We start from the raw sequence: 11532 nt of genomic DNA, 5'->3' as shown, positions 1-11532 counted from the left end.
CGCATTGTGGGGTGTCTTAAGATGTGATTACATCAAACAATTTAGTCTAGACTTAATTATGTGTTCTATAATTTACAAATTAATTATGTGTCCTATAATTTACAAATAAAACTCTTATTTTATTATTTCAGTGTGACAACTATTATGACACTGTTATCAGTTTTTATCACACGTATTATCTTAATTTGTCCAATATTTGAATGAGACATTCTTTATAACCAATAATTTACCCTGCATCCATCATTATATGTATTAAACATTTCACTAATTCATTTATTCTCTAGTTTTTTGTTTTATATTGACTTACATAGCATAGTTTTTAATTTTGTGTCACAAGCCTAGTGTGTCACACATGACAAGTTATAAGATGTCTTCAAATAACGTTCACTTTCATTAAACCTAGTATGTCATACACCGACAAGTTATATATAACATGTCCTGAACTAACGTTAGCTGTCATAAGCCAAGTGTGAAGTGGCGGATTTAAGGTTGTGTGAGCCCAGTGGCTAATAATTTACATACAGTAAAATCTTGACAATTATTGGTTTTAACAAACTACGCACACTTTTCTGTCATCATAGCAATGTGCGTAAAAACAACAAATTGCCAAATCGTTAGTCTTAACTAGTAATTTACGCACTTTCTTGTACTAGTGTTTTGTATATAAGAACCAAACCTATTTTTCTTTATAGATATTTGGATTAATTAAGTTTTTCTGCAATGTTTAAATATTTTTAAAAGTACATTTTAAAGAATATTCAACATTGTTTTACCATAGAATTTGGAACTAATGTATATCTCTTAAGATGTCCGAATATAGTGATATATTATTGTCTGTCCTGGAATAGCTAGGTGGTTAGTAATCCGAGGGTCGCGGGTTCGAATCACCGCCACACCAAACATGCTCGTCTTTTTAACCGTGAAGGCCTTATAATGTCACGGTCAATCTCACTGTTCGTTGGTAAAAGAGTAGCCCTAGAGTTAACGGTTTTTGACTTTCACACAGAGCTACACGAGCGCTATCTGCGCTAGCTGTCCTTAATTTAACAGTGTAAAACTAAAGGGAAGGTAGCTAGTCATCATCACCAACTTTTGGGCTAGTCTTTTATCAACTAAGAATGAGATTGCCCATAACATCACAACGTCCCACGGCTGAAAGGGCGAGCACGCTTGGTAGGATGGGGATTCAAACCCGTAACCCTGAGATTACGAATTGAATGCCCTAACCACCTATCTACACTGGAATTTGTTGTTTTTTTCAGCAATGGAACTCGAACATAAATCGTCGCATTTCTAATCTTGGTAAGCTAACCTCTAGGTTTCACCCAGAGCGAATAGATATTATTGGAATTACGGCCAAAAATGTCGTTAACAGTAATGGTTCCCAACTAATGCATTCTAATTATGATAGTTTTCTGATATTGACTAGGAACGTTAAGTATCTTTTATCAGCCTGTCACGGAGACTAGTATCTTTAAATATCAAATTTCTTTCTCGTTCTGATTTTTATTATTAGGTAGCTTGCTTCTGGTCACGAACAGTTCCGTCGAGAAGTATGAAGATGTCTTCCTACTCACTAATCGTCAACAAACAACCTACGTTCGAAATAAAACCGGTAAAGAATCAATTTCATTCTAAACAGGATTTTATCATTCCTATTGTCATGTTACACATCAAAAAGTGTCAGCGTCTTGAAACTTTAAGCATCAACAAAGGTCAGCGCCTTGAAACTCTAATCACCAACAAAGGTCAGCGTCTTGAAACTCTAATCACCAACAAAGGACAGCGTCTTGAAACTCTAATCACCAACAAAGGTCAGCGTCTTGAAACTCTAATCACCAACAAAGGTCAATGTCTTCAAACTCTAATCACCAACAAAGGTCAGCGTCATGAAACTCTAATCACCAACAAAGGTCAATGTCTTGAAACTCTAATCAACAACAAAGGTCAATGTCTTGAAACTCTAATCACCAACAAAGGTCAGCGTCTTGAAACTCTAAGCATAAACACAGGTCAGCGTCTTGAAACTTTAATCACTAACAAAGGTGAGCGTATTGAAACTCTAATCACCAACAAAGGTCAGCGTCTTGAAACTCTAATCACCAACAAAGGTGAATGTCTTGAAACTCTAATCACCAACAAAGGTCAGCGTCTTGAAACTCTAAGCATAAATAAAAGTCAGCGTCTTGAAACTCTAATCACTAACAAAGGTCAGCGTCTTGAAACTCTAATCACCAACAAAGGACAGCGTCTTGAAACTCTAATCACCAACAAAGGTCAAACTCTAATCACCAACAAAGCGTCTTGAAACTCTAATCACCAACAAAGGTCAGCGTCTTGAAACTCTAATCACCAACAAAGGTCAGCGTCTTGAAACTCTAATCACCAACAAAGGTCAGCGTCTTGAAACTCTAATCACTAACAAAGGTCAGCGTCTTGAAACTCTAATCACCAACAAAGGTCAGCGTCTTGAAACTCTAATCACCAACAAAGGTCAGCGTCTTGAAACTCTAATCACCAACAAAGGTCAGCGTCTTGAAACTCTAATCACCAAAAACAAATAAACAAAAGTCAGCGTCTTGAAACTCTAATCAATAACAAAGGTCAGCGTCTTGAAACTCTAATCACCAACAAAGGTCAATGTCTTGAAACTCTAATCACCAACAAAGGTCAATTCTTCAAACTCTAATCACCAACAAAGGTCAGCGTCTTGAAACTCTAATCACCAACAAAGGTCAGCGTTTTGAAACTCTAATCACCAACAAAGGTCAGCGTCTTGAAACTCTAATCACCAACAAAGGTCAATGTCTTCAAACTCTAATCACCAACAAAGGTCAGCGTCTTGAAACTCTAATCACCAACAAAGGTCAATGTCTTGAAACTCTAATCACCAACAAAGGTCAATGTCTTGAAACTCTAATCACCAACAAAGGTCAGCGTCTTGAAACTCTAATCAATCAACAAAGGTCAGCGTCTTGAAACTCTAATCACCAACAAAGGTCAGCGTCTTGAAACTCTAATCACCAACAAAGGTCAGCGTCTTGAAACTCTAATCACCAACAAAGGTCAGCGTCTTGAAACTCTAAGCATAAACACAGGTCAGCGTCTTGAAACTCTAATCACCAACAAAGGTCAGCGTCTTGAAACTCTAATCACCAACAAAGGTCAGCGTCTTGAAACTCTAATCACCAACAAAGGTAAGCGTCTTGAAACTCTAATCACCAACAAAGGTCAGCGTCTTGAAACTCTAATCACCAACAAAGGTCAGCGTCTTAAAACTCTAATCACCAACAAAGGTCAGCGTCTTGAAACTCTAATCACCAACAAAGGTCAGCGTCTTGAAACTCTAAGTATCAACAAAGGGCAGCGTCTTGAAACTCTAATCACAAACAAAGGTCAGCGTCTTGAAACTCTAATCACCAACAAAGGTCAGCGTCTTGAAACTCTAATCATCAACAAAGGTCAATGTCTTGAAACTCTAATCACCAACAAAGGTCAGCGTCTTGAAACTCTAAGCATCAACAAAGGTCAGCGTCTTGAAACTCTAATCACTAACAAAGATCAGCGTCTTGAAACTCTAATCACCAACAAAGGTCAGCGTCTTGAAACTCTAATCACCAACAAAGGTCAGCGTCTTGAAACTCTAATCACCAACAAAGGTCAATGTCTTGAAACTCTAATCACCAACAAAGGTCAATGTCTTGAAACTCTAATCACCAACAAAGGTCAATGTCTTGAAACTCTAAGCATCAACAAAGGTCAGCGTCTTGAAACTCTAATCAATAACAAAGGTCAGCGTCTTGAAACTCTAATCACCAACAAAAAGCATCGTCTTGAAACTCTAATCACCAACAAAGCACATCGTCTTGAAACTCTTATCATCAACAAAGGTCAGCGTCTTCAAAATCTAATCACCAACAAAGGTCAGCGTCTTGAAACTCTAATCACCAACAAAGCACATCGTCTTAAAACTGTTATCATCAACAAAGGTCAGCGTCTTAAAACTCTAATCACTAAAAAAGGTCAGTGTATTGAAACTATAATAACTAAAAAAGGTCAGTGTCTTGAAACTCTAATCACCAACAAAGGTCAGCGTCTTCAAACTCTAATCACCAACAAAGGACAGCGTCTTGAAACTCTACGTATCAACAAAGGTCAGCGTCTTGAAACTCTATTAACTAACAAAAGTCAGCGTCTTAAAACTCTAAGAATCAACAAAGGTCAGCGTCTTCAAACTCTGATCACTAACAAAGATCAGCGTCTTGAAACTCTAATCATCAACAAAGGTCAAAGTCTTGAAACTCAAAGAATCAACAACGGTCAGCGTCTTGAAACTCTAATCACTAACAAAGTTAAGCGTTTTGAAACTCTAATCACCAACAAAGGTCAGCGTCTTGAAACTCTAATCACCAACAAAGGTCATCTCTAATCATCAAAAAAAGTCAGCGTCTTGAAACCCTAATCACCAACAAAAGTCAATATCTTGAAACTCTAATCACCAACAAAGGTCAGCGTCTTGAAACTCTAATCACCAACAAAGGTCAGCGTCTTGAAACTCTAATCACCAACAAAGATCAGCGTCTTGAAACTCTAATCACCAACAAAGGTCAGCGTCTTGAAACTCTAATCACCAACAAAGGTCAGCGTCTTGAAACTCTAATCACCAACAAAAACTAAGCGTCAAACTCTAATCATCGTCTTGAAACTCTAATCACTTACAAAGGTCAGCGACTTGAAACTCTTATCACTTAAAAGGTCAGCACCAACAAAGATCAGCGTCTTGAAAATCTAACATTTTACTTTTAATTCTAACTAATCACCCTTCACCTGTTTCCTTGATGAAATGTTTCACAAAATTTATGTAAATTTGTGTTTTGCGAAGTGTTAAACTGAGAGACAATCGTATAATTAGTTTAAATGTATTTTAGTTTGATTTCCCGTTGTTCATTTGATTCATGTTGTCTCTAAAGAGTCGCTCGTGCCATCAATACTTTGAAAAAAATCGTTTGCACGTTGCTGCACGTTACTGGCATTTCGAAAACGACCACATCAAATAGAACTCGAAACGTAAACACAAATTCCTTGATTCTTTTGAAGAATAAAAATAATTTTCTTTTGACATATTAATGGTCGTCATTGTTTTCAAACAAAGTATGCTTCACTTTTTTAATAATTGAATGACAATTTTAGAAAACTAAATGTTGTGATTTTGTTTGTCTCTTGTTGATTACTCTATCGACAAACTGTGGTGTGTCGATCAAACTCCGATTTGATATTTATAAACCTTCACAGTTAATGATAAAACAAAACACAAACAAACGTGGATACATTTATTAAATGTTTGGGAAACATTTTTATTAAATGTTTGGGAATAAATGATAACAGGAAACATTTGTTAAATGTTTGGGAACCCTCACAATAAGATATAATAATAAAACAAAGCACAAACGTGGTAACAGGAAACATTTATTAAATGTTTGGGAATCCTCACAATAAAACATAAAAATAAAACAAAGCACAAACGTGATAACATGAAACATTTATTAAATGTTTGGGAATCCTCAAAATAAAATATAATAATAAAACAAAGCACAAACGAGGTAACAGGAAACATTTATTAAATGTTTGGGAATCATCAAAATAAAACATAACTTAATGATAAAACAAAGCACAAGTGTGAAAACAGGAAACATTTATTAAATGTTTGGAAATCCTCACAATAAAACATAACTTAATGATAAAACAAAGCACAAACGTGATAACAGGAAACATTTATTAAATGTTTGGCAATCCTCACAATTTCATCATCAGTAACGTGGGATAGAAAACAAGCAAACAATATTTGTAATTACAACAGAATAATTACAACACACAAGAATAAAGAACTTGAATATATAATTATAAGTTGAGGAAACGAAAATGTGGCACAACTGAAATAGTCAAATGAAATGGAGGTTAAATATAGTGAATACTGTGTAATATTTAATGATGAAGCAGAGTTTTTATGTACAACGTTTCTTTACCTTTAGGTCACGTAGCGGCCTTTGCTAACCTACAAGACATAGGTTTTCTGTAGGATTTCTGCATCAATAGAGTTCTCAAGTGAAAGTACAAACACATTGTTGATGGTTCACTTTTAAGTTTTATTTAACCATCTCATAAGTGTAGATACCAGAAGAAGTTGTGTTGAAAAGTTATATTTAGCCTATTTTCAAATGGGGTATTCTGACTTTCAATATGATGTACAGCCAATAAAATCACTTTTAGCAGCGACTTGTTGCTGTTTCCCAATAGCTTTTGATGTGGTAATTAATCAACACAGGCAGGAGCCACAGTTTTATCAACAAACTCCTACTAACGTCACGCGCTTCCTGGCGCTAACATCGTAAGGTTTCAGTTTTGACGTCTTTTCAATGTCAGAGTAAGAAGTATTACTTTTAATTGTCTCACTAGCACGAGGGTTGATTACATTTGAGACAATATTTGAAATGTTAGACCCTCTTCCAGCAGAATGGTTCTGTTTTAATTCAAAAAAAGTATTCTCGTCAGTATTAAATCTCTACAGGATAGCACAAGTTTAGTGGAGTTCTTTACTGGTATACAGATATTTCCTTAAATCTCTAAAGGATAGTACTAGTTTAGTGGAGTTCTTTACTGGTATACAGATATTTCCTTAAATCTCTAAAGGATAGTACTAGTTTAGTGGAGTTCTTTACTGGTATACAGATATTTCCTTAAATCTCTAAAGGATAGTACTAGTTTAGTGGAGTTCTTTACTGGTATACAGATATTTCCTTAAATCTCTAAAGGATAGTACTAGTTTAGTGGAGTTCTTTACTGGTATACAGATATTTCCTTAAATCTCTAAAGGATAGTACTAGTTTAGTGGAGTTCTTTACTGGTATACAGATATTTCCTTAAATCTCTAAAGGATAGTACTAGTTTAGTGGAGTTCTTTACTGGTATACAGATATTTCCTTAAATCTCTAAAGGATAGTACTAGTTTAGTGGAGTTCTTTACTGGTATACAGATATTTCCTTAAATCTCTAAAGGATAGTACTAGTTTAGTGGAGTTCTTTACTGGTATACAGATATTTCCTTAAATCTCTAAAGGATAGTACTAGTTTAGTGGAGTTCTTTACTGGTATACAGATATTTCCTTAAATCTCTAAAGGATAGTACTAGTTTAGTGGAGTTCTTTACTGGTATACAGATATTTCCTTAAATCTCTAAAGGATAGTACTAGTTTAGTGGAGTTCTTTACTGGTATACAGATATTTCCTTAAATCTCTAAAGGATAGTACTAGTTTAGTGGAGTTCTTTACTGGTATACAGATATTTCCTTAAATCTCTAAAGGATAGTACTAGTTTAGTGGAGTTCTTTACTGGTATACAGATATTTCCTTAAATCTCTAAAGGATAGTACTAGTTTAGTGGAGTTCTTTACTGGTATACAGATATTTCCTTAAATCTCTAAAGGATAGTACTAGTTTAGTGGAGTTCTTTACTGGTATACAGATATTTCCTTAAATCTCTAAAGGATAGTACTAGTTTAGTGGAGTTCTTTACTGGTATACAGATATTTCCTTAAATCTCTAAAGGATAGTACTAGTTTAGTGGAGTTCTTTACTGGTATACAGATATTTCCTTAAATCTCTAAAGGATAGTACTAGTTTAGTGGAGTTCTTTACTGGTATACAGATATTTCCTTAAATCTCTAAAGGATAGTACTAGTTTAGTGGAGTTCTTTACTGGTATACAGATATTTCCCTTAAATCTCTAAAGGATAGTACTAGTTTAGTGGAGTTCTTTACTGGTATACAGATATTTCCTTAAATCTCTAAAGGATAGTACTAGTTTAGTGGAGTTCTTTACTGGTATACAGATATTTCCTTAAATCTCTAAAGGATAGTACTAGTTTAGTGGAGTTCTTTACTGGTATACAGATATTTCCTTAAATCTCTAAAGGATAGTACTAGTTTAGTGGAGTTCTTTACTGGTATACAGATATTTCCTTAAATCTCTAAAGGATAGTACTAGTTTAGTGGAGTTCTTTACTGGTATACAGATATTTCCTTAAATCTCTAAAGGATAGTACTAGTTTAGTGGAGTTCTTTACTGGTATACAGATATTTCCTTAAATCTCTAAAGGATAGTACTAGTTTAGTGGAGTTCTTTACTGGTATACAGATATTTCCTTAAATCTCTAAAGGATAGTACTAGTTTAGTGGAGTTCTTTACTGGTATACAGATATTTCCTTAAATCTCTAAAGGATAGTACTAGTTTAGTGGAGTTCTTTACTGGTATACAGATATTTCCTTAAATCTCTAAAGGATAGTACTAGTTTAGTGGAGTTCTTTACTGGTATACAGATATTTCCTTAAATCTCTAAAGGATAGTACTAGTTTAGTGGAGTTCTTTACTGGTATACAGATATTTCCTTAAATCTCTAAAGGATAGTACTAGTTTAGTGGAGTTCTTTACTGGTATACAGATATTTCCTTAAATCTCTAAAGGATAGTACTAGTTTAGTGGAGTTCTTTACTGGTATACAGATATTTCCTTAAATCTCTAAAGGATAGTACTAGTTTAGTGGAGTTCTTTACTGGTATACAGATATTTCCTTAAATCTCTAAAGGATAGTACTAGTTTAGTGGAGTTCTTTACTGGTATACAGATATTTCCTTAAATCTCTAAAGGATAGTACTAGTTTAGTGGAGTTCTTTACTGGTATACAGATATTTCCTTAAATCTCTAAAGGATAGTACTAGTTTAGTGGAGTTCTTTACTGGTATACAGATATTTCCTTAAATCTCTAAAGGATAGTACTAGTTTAGTGGAGTTCTTTACTGGTATACAGATATTTCCTTAAATCTCTAAAGGATAGTACTAGTTTAGTGGAGTTCTTTACTGGTATACAGATATTTCCTTAAATCTCTAAAGGATAGTACTAGTTTAGTGGAGTTCTTTACTGGTATACAGATATTTCCTTAAATCTCTAAAGGATAGTACTAGTTTAGTGGAGTTCTTTACTGGTATACAGATATTTCCTTAAATCTCTAAAGGATAGTACTAGTTTAGTGGAGTTCTTTACTGGTATACAGATATTTCCTTAAATCTCTAAAGGATAGTACTAGTTTAGTGGAGTTCTTTACTGGTATACAGATATTTCCTTAAATCTCTAAAGGATAGTACTAGTTTAGTGGAGTTCTTTACTGGTATACAGATATTTCCTTAAATCTCTAAAGGATAGTACTAGTTTAGTGGAGTTCTTTACTGGTATACAGATATTTCCTTAAATCTCTAAAGGATAGTACTAGTTTAGTGGAGTTCTTTACTGGTATACAGATATTTCCTTAAATCTCTAAAGGATAGTACTAGTTTAGTGGAGTTCTTTACTGGTATACAGATATTTCCTTAAATCTCTAAAGGATAGTACTAGTTTAGTGGAGTTCTTTACTGGTATACAGATATTTCCTTAAATCTCTAAAGGATAGTACTAGTTTAGTGGAGTTCTTTACTGGTATACAGATATTTCCTTAAATCTCTAAAGGATAGTACTAGTTTAGTGGAGTTCTTTACTGGTATACAGATATTTCCTTAAATCTCTAAAGGATAGTACTAGTTTAGTGGAGTTCTTTACTGGTATACAGATATTTCCTTAAATCTCTAAAGGATAGTACTAGTTTAGTGGAGTTCTTTACTGGTATACAGATATTTCCTTAAATCTCTAAAGGATAGTACTAGTTTAGTGGAGTTCTTTACTGGTATACAGATATTTCCTTAAATCTCTAAAGGATAGTACTAGTTTAGTGGAGTTCTTTACTGGTATACAGATATTTCCTTAAATCTCTAAAGGATAGTACTAGTTTAGTGGAGTTCTTTACTGGTATACAGATATTTCCTTAAATCTCTAAAGGATAGTACTAGTTTAGTGGAGTTCTTTACTGGTATACAGATATTTCCTTAAATCTCTAAAGGATAGTACTAGTTTAGTGGAGTTCTTTACTGGTATACAGATATTTCCTTAAATCTCTAAAGGATAGTACTAGTTTAGTGGAGTTCTTTACTGGTATACAGATATTTCCTTAAATCTCTAAAGGATAGTACTAGTTTAGTGGAGTTCTTTACTGGTATACAGATATTTCCTTAAATCTCTAAAGGATAGTACTAGTTTAGTGGAGTTCTTTACTGGTATACAGATATTTCCTTAAATCTCTAAAGGATAGTACTAGTTTAGTGGAGTTCTTTACTGGTATACAGATATTTCCTTAAATCTCTAAAGGATAGTACTAGTTTAGTGGAGTTCTTTACTGGTATACAGATATTTCCTTAAATCTCTAAAGGATAGTACTAGTTTAGTGGAGTTCTTTACTGGTATACAGATATTTCCTTAAATCTCTAAAGGATAGTACTAGTTTAGTGGAGTTCTTTACTGGTATACAGATATTTCCTTAAATCTCTAAAGGATAGTACTAGTTTAGTGGAGTTCTTTACTGGTATACAGATATTTCCTTAAATCTCTAAAGGATAGTACTAGTTTAGTGGAGTTCTTTACTGGTATACAGATATTTCCTTAAATCTCTAAAGGATAGTACTAGTTTAGTGGAGTTCTTTACTGGTATACAGATATTTCCTTAAATCTCTAAAGGATAGTACTAGTTTAGTGGAGTTCTTTACTGGTATACAGATATTTCCTTAAATCTCTAAAGGATAGTACTAGTTTAGTGGAGTTCTTTACTGGTATACAGATATTTCCTTAAATCTCTAAAGGATAGTACTAGTTTAGTGGAGTTCTTTACTGGTATACAGATATTTCCTTAAATCTCTAAAGGATAGTACTAGTTTAGTGGAGTTCTTTACTGGTATACAGATATTTCCTTAAATCTCTAAAGGATAGTACTAGTTTAGTGGAGTTCTTTACTGGTATACAGATATTTCCTTAAATCTCTAAAGGATAGTACTAGTTTAGTGGAGTTCTTTACTGGTATACAGATATTTCCTTAAATCTCTAAAGGATAGTACTAGTTTAGTGGAGTTCTTTACTGGTATACAGATATTTCCTTAAATCTCTAAAGGATAGTACTAGTTTAGTGGAGTTCTTTACTGGTATACAGATATTTCCTTAAATCTCTAAAGGATAGTACTAGTTTAGTGGAGTTCTTTACTGGTATACAGATATTTCCTTAAATCTCTAAAGGATAGTACTAGTTTAGTGGAGTTCTTTACTGGTATACAGATATTTCCTTAAATCTCTAAAGGATAGTACTAGTTTAGTGGAGTTCTTTACTGGTATACAGATATTTCCTTAAATCTCTAAAGGATAGTACTAGTTTAGTGGAGTTCTTTACTGGTATACAGATATTTCCTTAAATCTCTAAAGGATAGTACTAGTTTAGTGGAGTTCTTTACTGGTATACAGATATTTCCTTAAATCTCTAAAGGATAGTACTAGTTTAGTGGAGTTCTTTACTGGTATACAGATATTTCCTTAAATCTCTAAAGGATAGTACTAGTTTAGTGGAGTTCT

The sequence above is a fragment of the Tachypleus tridentatus genome, unplaced genomic scaffold, assembly GCF_004210375.1.
Source record: "Tachypleus tridentatus isolate NWPU-2018 unplaced genomic scaffold, ASM421037v1 Hic_cluster_2, whole genome shotgun sequence".
NCBI lineage: Eukaryota > Metazoa > Arthropoda > Merostomata > Xiphosura > Limulidae > Tachypleus > Tachypleus tridentatus.
This window is presented reverse-complemented; position numbering follows the sequence as displayed.